Source organism: Cotesia glomerata, unplaced genomic scaffold (assembly GCF_020080835.1).
Source record: "Cotesia glomerata isolate CgM1 unplaced genomic scaffold, MPM_Cglom_v2.3 scaffold_57, whole genome shotgun sequence".
NCBI classification, from domain to species: Eukaryota; Metazoa; Arthropoda; class Insecta; order Hymenoptera; family Braconidae; genus Cotesia; species Cotesia glomerata.
Genome location: NW_025404204.1, coordinates 25,584 through 38,549, shown reverse-complemented (window position 1 = coordinate 38,549; position 12,966 = coordinate 25,584). Strand labels below are relative to the sequence as shown.

The 12,966-nt window shown below is 29.3% G+C and overlaps 1 long non-coding RNA gene and 2 pseudogenes across 1 annotated transcript; 1 reads left to right on the top strand and 2 right to left on the bottom strand.

Annotated features, from left to right (window-relative positions):
* Nucleotides 1–733: 733 nt before the first annotated feature.
* LOC123274699 lies at nt 734–5,124 on the bottom strand (annotated as a pseudogene).
* A 2,214-nt stretch (nt 5,125–7,338) lies between these two features.
* LOC123274700 lies at nt 7,339–7,691 on the bottom strand. The gene is made up of 2 exons (XR_006511553.1): nt 7,626–7,691; nt 7,339–7,474 (listed from the first exon to the last, which is right to left on the bottom strand). It is a non-coding gene; the product is annotated as an uncharacterized LOC123274700 (long non-coding RNA).
* A 1,395-nt stretch (nt 7,692–9,086) lies between these two features.
* Nucleotides 9,087–12,400, top strand: LOC123274696 (annotated as a pseudogene).
* Nucleotides 12,401–12,966: the final 566 nt, after the last annotated feature.

Here is a 12,966-nt window from a genome sequence, read left to right as displayed (position 1 = left end):
GGTTGAATTTTTATTATAGAAACAGCGCGAATGCCGCTCTTACTTTAGAATCGATCACTTGGAAAGGATCACGCTGACCTGGCCATAAAAAGAAACTTCCGGCTATTCCGTCTAAATGCTTCCCTATAGATCAAAATTGATAACATTAATTTTTAATAAAGTTAATGTTTTAATAAAAGTTAATTTTTTTTAATAAGGAGTAATTTTTTAAATTAATGGTACAATAAAAATTAATTTTTTTTTTTTTAATTAATTCTTATATAATTTGTACACAGAAAGTATTCAGCAGTGAATTAATTGGATACATTAGCTTACATTAATTGAAATCAGTGTTCAATTAATTACTTGCTATGTATTTTTTGTACGTAAGTTTAAAACCTCAAAGTGCAGTAAAAGGTAATTAATAATGATTAAGAAAAAATGCTTGAATGAAGAAAAATTTTTTGAACCAAAAATAATTTTAAAAGTTTAATTCTGTTGAATTAAGTCCAAATTTATTTAATTTTTTTGAAGTTAAAGAATTTTTTACTCTAATAAAAAAAAAAATTAACGTTTATTTATTTAGTTCAAGTGAAACTTTTTTCTGTTTTCTGTACAAAAAATACCTGAGTAAATGGTAATGATTCATGACATCAACAGCAGAATCAACACCTTCAAGTGCCATTGAGCGCCAGCGGCTTCTGAAGTAATTTTATCTCTCAATGCGTTGAGGTAATCAATATTAATCGCTTCTTTACTGGCGCCAGTAACCAGTCGCGTGTGAACTGTAATTTCTTTGCAATATTCTATCAGAATTTATTGCGCTTGGAATTACGTCCAAGCCAGCCTGGGAAAATTTATTTGCGCACCAATGTGCCCGGACATCGAGCGAGCCAGGAATTACAGACGAGTAGCAAGCTTGAGGCTGGTAATAAAGACCAAAGCGTTTTTCACGGATCGCTCGTTCTACTAGACTCTCCCATTGACAAGCTTGTCGGCTGATTTTTGCAACTCTTTCCAATATTTGATCTCTGTAATAAAAAATTAATTATTTCTCATATTTGAGAGATCTCTTAACCTTCACTGAGAATTTGTGATTTCTTAATTATTGACATTTTATAAGATATAAGCTCATCCTGATGTGACGCTCATCAAGACCTTTCATTTGAATACACACACGATTTTTTTCATATATTTTATATATATGATATTTCCTATATTTGTAGAAATATATAAAATATATGAAGAAAATTCATGTGAGGCTGTTCAAATGAAAAAATTCTCGCTGTGCAGTCAACGTCGAAAGGCGAGCTTTACTATCGATTAAAAATATCATCAATAGACGAAACAGAAAGTCATTTCTTGAATTATTGATATTTTTTCAAAATATAAGCTTATCTTGATGTTACGCTCATCGAGACCTTTTGTTTGAATACCCACATCAATTTTTTTCATATATATTATATATATATGATATTTCTCATATTCGTGAAATATATAAAATATATCAAAAATTCATGTGGCTATTCAAATGAAAGATAACAACAAATCAGCTCCGGAATGAGAAGCTTATATCGTTAAAAATGTCATCAGTGAGACAAAATACAACGTCATTCCTTAATTATTAACATTTTTTAAAATATAAGCTCATCTTGACCGATACGCCCATCGAGATCTTTGATTTGAGTACGCACACGATTTTTTTCACTTATATTTTTATATATATGATATTTCTCCATAGTTTATGAAATATATAAAAATATATAAAAAATTCATGTAGATGACCAAATAAAAGATAAACCAACAAAGATAACAACTCCGGAATGAGCTTATATCGTTAAAATATCATCAGTAAGGAGCAAAATACAACGTCATTTCTTCATTATTGACATTTTTTAAGATATAAGCTTATCTTGATGTTACACTCATCGAGACTTTTTCATTTGAATACCCACATCAATTTTTCCATATATTTTATATATATGATATTTCTTATATTTATGAAATATATAAAAACTATATAAAAAAATTCATGTGAATTCAAATGAAAAGTCTTAAGAGCGGTTTATAGTTGATTTTCAAACGTGTTTTTCTCATGTATGTGATAAAGTTTCGAAAAAAAACACTTCGCTCTTCGATAGATAATTTAATTATCTATCGAAAGAGCAAAAAGCACCTTTTTTGGAAAATTTTCATTTATTTATGCATTTATTTAAGATTCCATTTGTTGTACAAGTATGAGCAAGAGATACTTTCGTTTGTCCAATAGAGGGCGAGAGAGAGAAAAATGTAAAACCCTTCTTAATAAGTGTAACTCCGGAATGGAGCTTATATCAAGTTAAAAATGTCATCCAGTAGACAAAAATACATAAACGTCATTTCCTTAATTAATAACATCATTTTTTAATATATAAGCTTCATCTCGATGTTACGCTCATCGAGACCTTTCATTTGAGTAATACTGCACACGATTTTTTCATATATTTTATATATATATGATATTTCTCCATATTTATGAAATATATAAAATATATAAAAAAATTCGTAATGAATGGGTATTCAAATGAAAGGTCGTAATAAGTGTAACTCCGGAATGAGCTTATATCCTTGAAAATATCATCAGTAAACAAAATACAACGTCATTTCTTAAATATTGATATTTTTTGAGATATAAGCTCATCCTGATATTACGCTCATCGAGACCTATCATTTGAGTACCCACATGAATTTTTTCATATATTTTATATATATATGATATATCTCATATTTGTAATATATATAAAATATATGAAATATTCATGTGAGTATTCAAATGTAAGGTCTCTATAACATAACATCAGGATGAGCTTATATCGTTAAAAACATCATCCGTACACAAAATACAACGTAATTTCTTAATTATTCCCATTTAAAATATCGACAATAAACATGTTGGCAAAAAATACCTCGATTTTCTAGTTATATAAATAATTTATCCACAAAAACTTACTTGGGAACTTTAGGCACGACCGATAAATAATTCTCCTGCACAAAAAGCCCAGCAATATTATAATCATGAAAGAACAAGTCACTCTTATCATGAATGCTCATATTCTTATGTTCCTCAGCACTGAAAACCTTGCGAACAACATCCCAGGGTCCAAGTTTAAGATCTTTATTAATATCACCGGAAATCCTTCCCCTCCTTTTTCTCCAGAGGTTCGCCCTTGAGCATCGCTAGATGATTAATAACCTGTCTTATATCAAAATTTGTCGACTGTATCAACCGATCCAAATTCTCCGTAGAGATCGAAATATTTTCCTTGCAACACAGCGACTTCATAGCGCCCCTAATTTGCTCTAGTCTAGGCTTCTGGAACCTCAGATCAAAAGTATAATTCGCTAAAGTCCTCATCTTGGGATGATTCCGATCATTGCAAATACAAATAATCGGAACATCAGCAGCTTTGATAAGATTAATCAGCTCTTGAAGACCTCCACGGTCTTCATTGCCCGCCATACCATCAACCTCATCCATCAGCAACACATGCTTCCTAGAAGTCTTGTCTTCTTTTGTTACTCGAGAAGTAACCTTTGACACTCGTATTAGGACAACAAAGGTCGAGACTTCTTCTTTCAGCAGACGCTTACTTCTCGTATCTGACGCGTTAAATTCAACCAAGTCGTAGCCGAGTTCATTGCAGACCACCTGGGCAGTGGTAGTCTTTCCAATTCCCGGAGCTCCGGACAACAAAGCAGCTTTATAAAAGCTCCATCGTCGTTTTGCCCACGGAGAAGGCTTAGGTGGCTTAACCTTGCCGTTTTGATTTTTGTGCCAGTTAAGAAGCCACGCTTGTAATTTTCTCGCGCAACTTTTATCCAGTATGCTGGCCAATTATTTGCTTCATCATTTTGGGACGGTATTTTTTCTACCAAAGCTTCTATGTGATTATTACCAAAAATTCTTGTTTTGATGTTGAAGCTTTTTCTGAACTTGCAATAAATGTTGAAGATTTTCCGAACTTTGGAACAAATGTTGGAAGCTTTTTCTGAACTTGCAACAAATTTTGAAGCTTCTTTGGATGAAATTGGAGCTTTAAAAATATTTTCATCTTTAATATTAACACTCTTCATTTCAACATCTTCAATTTTATTAGGTTTGACCTCAGAAGAAATTTTTTTAGGAGGTGAAGGTTTGAGTTCATCATCTGTAGACTTATTAAAGCTACTATTCTTCTTGCTGCGACTAGGAATCACAGCGGAGGACTTACCAGCTGGCCTGGAGCGGATCATCTCCAATAATTCATCTTCAGAAATTTTTTTAACGTGCAAAGAGTCCGCCTTGGCCATCTTAGACTCTCCAGCAGCGTCTCCGACCACGAAGATAATTAGTTTTTCTTGGACAAGTTTCCAACCACACGACCTCCCGTACTGTTTTATCAACTCATCGACTTCCTCGCGCTCCAAAGACTCCAGGACTCCAGTCACCACGAAGCTCAAACCAGCCAAGCAGTTTTCGGCTCCCTTGGGAATTTCTTTGGAGCCGGGGTTCCTCGCGCCGCCTCTGTGGAGGTACTGCTGATAAGCAACCGCGTGCTGTTTTTTCTTAGCGATGTTTTCTTCGTACACATCATCAGCGTCGTTCTTTTGTTTCTTCTTTTTGTCAACTTCGACTTCCAATTTTGAATGGCTGGAATTTTTATCCTTGACTTTAGACTTTTCTTTTTCTGTTTTAACATCTTCGCTGAGCTTTATTTTTTTAGGCGAGGTTTCATTGTCGCTATCACTAGGTTTGCGTTTTCCGCTAAGCTGATCCAGTTTCTTTTCCTTGTCCTTAGTCTTATCTTTATTCTGGAATATCGTTTCGATTTCTGTCGTGTCCAACTGGCTCAAGGTTGCTTCGAACTCCTTGTCGTCGTGAAAACTCGCCTCGGTTTCTTTTAATTTTTTGGGAATCGGCGCGGGGGGCGTTTTACGTTTGACTGGTTCTTTGCTGAATATACTGTCAAGAGTCACGGGCTTAAGCTCTTTTTCTTTCTCTTTAACCTTGTCCTTCCCCTTCGTGGAAGGACTCTTGGAGACGGGTTTGTTTGTCACCGTATCCTCGTCGTCTGAGTCTGATATAATATGGTTCGAAGTTTTTTGTCTAAGAGAAAAATGATTCATAAAAATTTTATTATAACTAATCAATTATGATTAAAAAAATTATTTTTAAAAATTCACTTATGATTTTTGATAATTTTTAAATAATTCAATTTAATGACACTGAAGCTAGTAACAATTGACAATTTTTTAATTTTCTTTATTAATTAAACTTTATAAATTAAAAGAAAGAAAAATAGTTTTTAAAAATTGCACGGATAATTTTTTTAATTTTCTACATGTAAAATTTTTTCTTTTAATTTTATTTAAAAAACAATCTTTCAATAAAACAAACTAGCAACCTTGCAGTCACTATGAGACTTGTGAGCTATAAATAAATAAAATTTTGCTTTATTAAATAATGACTTTTTAAATTGCACTGTACTTTCTTAAATATTGACGATTTTAAAGATATAAGCTCATCCCGATGTTACACACATCAAGAGCTTTCATTTGAGTACCCACATGCATTTTCATATATTTTTCATATATTCATATACATAAATATATAAAATATATGAAAAATTAATGTGGGTACTCAAATGAAAGGTATCGATGAGAGTAATGTCGAAATGAGCTTATATCTTCAAAAATATCATTAGTTGACAAGATAGCTAAGTCAGTTCTTAATTATTGAGATTTTTTAAGATATAAGCTCATCCCGATGTAACACTCATCAAGAGCTATCATTTGAGTACCCACATGCATTTTGATATATTTTTCATATATTCATATTTATAATATATATAAATATATGAAAAATTGATGTGGGTACTCAAATAAAAGATCTCAATGAGTGTAATATCGGGATTAGTTTATATCTTTAAAAATGGTAATAGTTCACAATATATAAAGCTATTTCTTAATTATTGTCATGTTTTAAGATATAAGCTCATCCCGATGTTACACTCATCAAGAGCTATCATTTGAGTACCCACATGCATTTTGTTATATTTTTCATATATTTATATATATAAATATATGAAAAATTGATGTGAGTACTCAAATGAAAGGTCTTGATGAGTGTAACATCGAGATGAGCTTATATCTTTAAAATATCATTAGTTGATAAGATAGCAAAGTCAGTTCTTAATTATTGACATTTTTAAAATATAAGCTCATCCCCGATGTTACACTCATCAAGAGCTTTCATTTTGAGTACCCACATGCATTTTCATATATTTTTCATATATTCATATACATAAATATATAAAATATATGACAAATTAATGGGTACTCCAAATGAAAGGTATCAATAAGATGTAACATCGAGATGAGCTTATATCTTTAAAAATACCATTAGTTGACAAGATAGCAAAAGTCAGTTCTTAATTATTGACATTTTTTAAAATATAAGCTCATCCTGATGTTACACTCATCAAGAGCTATCATTTGAGTACCCACATGCATTTTGTTATATTTTTCATATATTTATATATATAAATATATAAAATATATGAAAAATTGATGTGGGTACTCAAATGAAAGGTCTTGATGAGTGTAACATCAGATAACTTATATCTTTAAAAATATCATTAGTTGACAAGATAGCAAAGTCAGTTTCTTAATTATTGACATTTTTTAAAATATAAGCTCATCCTGATGTTACAATCATTAAGAGCTTTCATTTGAGTACCCACATGCACTTTTGATATATTTTTATATATACATATATAAATATATGAAAAATTGATGTGGGTACTCAAATGAAAGGTCATGATGAAGTGTAACGTCGAGATGAGCTTATATCTTTCGCTTATGTCAATAGTTCTAGATATAAGGTCATTTCTTAATTATGTATCTAGAGATAGAGAATTATCGAATGCAGCCGAAATACTTATAATAATAAATTGACTATCGGTTAGAATGATATAAAAGTTGAAAAAAACAAATTCAAATCAAGACGCTTTGCAATGACATTAAATTTCACTATAAAAACCGATTTTATCATATGACTAAATTTTATCTTGGACACAAAATTTTTCTTATTCTCTTAATAATATAGATTAATTAACTTAAAGTCAGCTAATTTAATTTTCATGACTTTAAACATTTTTCTTACTATAATTTATTTATTAAAACAATTCTATAAATTATTAGATTTCTCTTAATTTAAGTTTCATTTTAATTTATCATTTTTATATAATAATTTAATTGTTAAAAAAATCTTAAAAATTGTCAGCTGTTAGTTTAGGATCATAAAATATGATATAATAAATTAAATAAAAAAATATTTACTTTTTAGCTTTATTTTCTTTGGACTTGCATGAGAATCTTCCTCATCAGATGACAACGGTTTTTGTTAATCTTTGACGGCTTTGCTGCCGGTGCATTTTGCTTTGTCCTTTAGGAAATGAAAATACGATCGAATGTCCTAGAATAAAACACACACCGCAACAATTACACTTTTGATAATAAATTTTTCAAGTACATTATCATGAATTTATACTAGCTACTTAAGTATATTATGAATTATAACTGCTAGATAACCTAAAAAATTGTTGTGATATTATTGAGATACTTACACGCGACATTATTGATGATTTTATGTGTTTGTATTTAAATTTAACTCGCAATTAAGTAAAATTAATTTTATTGTTTAAAAATTTAATTTATAAAACAGTTATTTTATCCAGAAAAATATTATAACAACTCCGAAAATCATAATAAAATTTCAGAAGCGCATTTCTCAACCGCATCACTACATTTCGCGCACTTTTTTACACACTGAAAGTAGCCGCTGACAGTCTCAATGAGGAATAAAATTAAATATTGTTGAAAATAATCACGTGAAAAATAATAAATAATAGTTTAAAAACTAAAAACACGCTTTTTATAGAAAACCAAACTAAAAATAGAAAATAAATTTAAATTAAGAATAGTGTTAAAAATTTCAATAAATATAAATTAATAATAGTGTAAATAAAAAAAAATGTATTTTATTTTAAAAAAAGCGTGAGAGTGCATGGTGTCAATAGTTATGAATATTTTATTGACAGATATGAGTAGAGTGATTATCATTTTTGATAATATCTTAAAAGCACCCACGCTTTTTTAAAATAAAATACATTTTTTATTTACACTATTATTAATTTATATTTATTGAAATTTTTAACACTATTCTTAATTTAAATTTATTTTCTATTTTTAGTTTGGTTTTCTATAAAAGCGTGTTTTTAGTTTTTAAACTATTATTTATTTTTTACTTTTTAGTTTGGTTTATTTATAAAAGCGTGATTTTTTAGTTTTTTTAAACTATTATTTGTTGATTATCAAAAATATTCAGGCGCGCAAATTACCCACGGAGAGTTACATACTGACATACAAGTGAAGCTAATAAAAAAATAATTATTTATAAATATTATAAATACGGGGAATCAGAGTTCGATTTCGGAGAGCGAGCCTGAGAAACGGCTACCAGAACCAAGGAAGGCCGCAGGCGCGCAGATTACCCACGGAGAGTTACTGACATACTGACAAACTGACATACAAGTGAAGCTAATATATAAAGCGTGTAAAAAGAGACAATTTTCTGGTTATATTAATGAAACTTTATAATTAAAAATAAAAAAATTTTCAAAATTATATTATTAAAATATTTTTAATATTTTTTAGCTGTCAAAAAATTTTAGAATTTTCTTAGAATCACAAAAAAAAATCACTTGAAGACTTTTTTACGTAAGACGTAACTATTTATTAAAAAAAAATTATTATTCTTCTGATAAGAACAATTGGCAGTAAAAAAAATCTTTTATTTACAAATGCGTTGATAAAATAGAAATTGACGTGAAAAATTATTCAAGATATTTTTTTTAATATTGAAAAAAAAATTTTTTGAACTAAAATTTAGTCAAAAAAAAATTTTCATAAATTAAATAAATTTTTCCAAAAAAATTTTCAGATTTCCATGCACTGTTAATAACTTTTTTTATTTTTTAAAGTCACTCCTCAAAATATTCGGTAATGCTCGACAAGTTTCGCAAAACTAGTGGCGCCCTCAACTAGCCGGCTTTCTTATACCAACAGCAACTAAATATATAGTCTACAGTTAACCTGCAAAAACACCTCTAACAGTTCCAGCGTGTTGTAAAATAATTAAACGAGATTCTTAAAAATGTTTATGGATTTTTACCATCGCTGATACGTTTTATGTCTCCAGAATATATTTATTTACATTAAAAGCAATAATTCCATCAGTAAATATTTGCTGAAATGGCTGAATATCTAGCTTCTATTTTCGGTACTGAAAAGGACAAGTAAGTTGATTACATTACTAACAAACCTTCATTTTTATTTATACCCTATTTATTACTATCTTTTTCTTTTGAAATTTATTTTATACACCTGTCAAGTTTTAATTTATTTTTTTAACTACTAATTTTTTTTCAGAGTAAATTGTTCTTTTTATTTCAAAATCGGAGCGTGTCGTCACGGTGATAGATGTTCAAGGATTCACAACAAACCAACTTTTAGCCAGGTAAATAATAAATAATATTTTACACTAACAATAACAACTTAATTATTTATTAAACAATTAATATTTACACATACTTTTAAACTTCTAAACTTGAAAAATTTTTTTTGCAGACATGCTTACTCCAAAACCTTTACGTCAACCCTCAAAACTCTGCTAAAAGTGCTGACGGTTCTCACTGTAAGTAATTATTTATTAAAACAAACTAAAAATAACTAATATAGTTATTACAACTACGTATTTATATATAAAAAATTAATTTAGCAGATTTTAATAATTTTTTTAACAAATAAATTATGGCAAAAAAAAAGTAGAGACAAAAATTGACATGTAGAAATTTTAAAAAATTAAAAATACAATTTCTTACGTAAATTTAATTTACAGTCAAATTTGAATAATAAATTCATTAAGTTTTGGTAAGAAGTAATTTAATCAATTTTTATAATAATTTTTGATGAAAAATTGATTTAATTTATTTAAAAAATTAGAAAAACGGTAGATCCTGAAGGCCATCCGTGCAACTTCCCGCTAATTCCATACCTAGGTGCATAAAACTGCATCTAATTACGTTTTGAGCTCTTCGAGCTCAAAAATACAATTTATGTGTTATTTTGAGCTCTTCGAGCTCAAAAAGTCTGATAGGAGTATCAATATTTTTTAAATTTTCAAACCGCACTAACTTTTAAATGAATCAACCGATTTTCACGCGGTTGGCAGTATTTGACGCAATTTTTTTAGTTTCATGAAGAATCTTCAAGTTTGAATTGATAAAACTAGGAAATTTGGAGTAATTCCAAAAAAAACACTTTTTTTGGTTTTCTCTCGTTCATGATATTTCTTGAACGAATTGACCAATTTTGACCGGCTTGACGGCGATCAACGTAACTTTTTCATGATAATAGCTGATTAATTTTTGAAATCGATCAGTGCAGCCGTTTAAAAGTTATTCCAAAAAATGTCGGAGTTATGTTAAAAAAACACTTGTTTCCAAATATTTTATCGAGGATATCTCTCGAACCAATCAACTGATTTCCTCGTTTTTGGCGGTGATCGACGCGGTTTTTTATGCTCTGAAATTATTCTTTATCATCAAAAACGATCCGAGAAGAAATGATGAAGTTATGTCAAAAAAACACTTTTTTTGGTTTTCTTTCGTTCACGATATCTCTCGAACGAATCAACCGATTTTGACCGGATTAGCGACTATCGGCGTGGTTTTTCAAGCTTAAGGGCGGATTAGTTTTTGAAGTTGATCGATAGAGCCGTTTAAAAGATATTCCAAAAAAACCACTTTCAAAAATGATTTTTCTTATTTTTTTTGAGATTTTTCAAAATTTCTCAAAATCTATCGTTCCGAATCGGTTCAAATTCTCAGGAAATCTAAGTTTTACGGAACTCTTTAGAACGCCGTTTGGTACGTTCCAATCGGTTCAGTCGTTCAAAAGTTATAAGCGAGTCACATAGTCACACACACACACATACATACAGACATAGTGACAATCTCGCGGGGATAGTCAGGGAAGCTTCCTGTGACCTTCAAACGTCGAGATCTGATGAAAACTCGATTTTTGCAAAACGGGGTGAAAACAATAACTTCCCGATTTTTGAAAATCTTTGATTTTCTTAGCGGGAAGTTAAAAAATTCCATGTTTGAAAAATAAAAAAAATTTACAGTTAGCTCTTTAATATCCTATTTATTTATTTATAATTATTAATTAAAATTCCAGTGGTAGCCAATGTCTCCGATGAAGAAATGCAAGAGCATTATGACAATTTCTTCGAAGATGTATTTGTCGAGTGTGAAGACAAGTATGGAGAGATTGAAGAAATGAATGTTTGCGACAATCTTGGTGATCACCTTGTTGGAAACGTTTACATAAAATTCCGCCGTGAAGAAGATGCTGAGCGAGCTGTTAATGATTTGAACAACCGTTGGTTCGGTGGACGTCCAGTTTATGCTGAATTATCACCTGTAACTGATTTTCGCGAAGCTTGCTGTAGACAGTATGAAATGGGGTAAATATAATACAATTAATTCTTATAATTTAACATCTTCATTTTTTGTCAAAATTCTCAAGATTAAGTTATTTGAAATATAATTAATGATGAACAATAAAGTTAGCCGACATCTAAAAATTTTTACAATTTTTTATGTTGAAAAAATTATTACAAAAATATTTAATTTGTAAAAAATTTGAAAAATTGAAAGTTTCATTGAAAACAAAAATATTTTTCAGTTCTAATTTAATTAATTAAGCAAAATTAAAAATGTTGGCTAATTTTATTATTACTGTATTTAACAGACATTTATTAAATTTTTATAAATAAATTATAATGAAAAAAATTTTACATGTACTTATTGACTTATTGATTGGTTTCAAAAATTAATCTTAAATTATGAATTACTTGTGTAATTATTAGTTATTAATTAATTAATTTATTTTATTACAGAGAATGTACCCGATCAGGGATTCTGCAACTTCATGCACTTGAAGCCCATCTCCCGCGAGCTGCGCCGTTACTTGTACAGCCGCAAGAAGGGAGGAAAACGTTCTCGCAGTCGCTCACGATCACGCGGCCGAGAACGCAAGCACAAGTCGCGGTCCCGCGAACGTCGATCTCGCTCCCGAGACCGCCGGAAGGGTGGTCGCGAAAGTCGCAGACAGAGGACGTGATGGTCGATCAGGAAGATACTGAACATTCTTTTTATCAATGGGGTTCTTATCGGAAGAATTTTATTGTCCCAGAACAGTAACATCGATTTTTTATAAAAACTTAATGTATTCTTATGCTATTATAAATTCAGTAACAAATAGAAATAAAAATCCCGAATTTTTGTGAAATTTTTTTCTTTTCATTTTTAGATTTAAGTTAAGAATTAAACGTCATTTACTGATTAATTTTTTTTGTACATATTAATGTCTTTATATGTCAAAATTAATTTAAATAATTAATGACATAGTATATATACCCAGAATATTCATGAAAATTAATGTAGCATGTATTTAATAAGTTTAAAAATTTTATTACAAATAAGTTATCACAAAAATAAATTGACATGAAGAAACTTTAAAAATGAAAAATGAAATTTTTTTTAAAATATTTTTAGATAACACTAAAGTTAGCCGACGTTTTTAATTTTTTGATTTTTTATTATTAAATTAGAACTAAAAATATTTTTAAAAATTGCACTTACAATTTAACAAGTTTTTACAAATGAAAATTTTTTTATTATTTTGTAATCATTTTTATGACCCTGAATTTAACAGACACCTAACAATTTTTTAGATTTTTATAATAATTATATTACAGTGAAAAAAAAATTTAGTAAAAAAAATCCACTTGTAGAAACTTCAAAAAATTGTTAGTGCGAATTTTTAAAAGTATGTTTT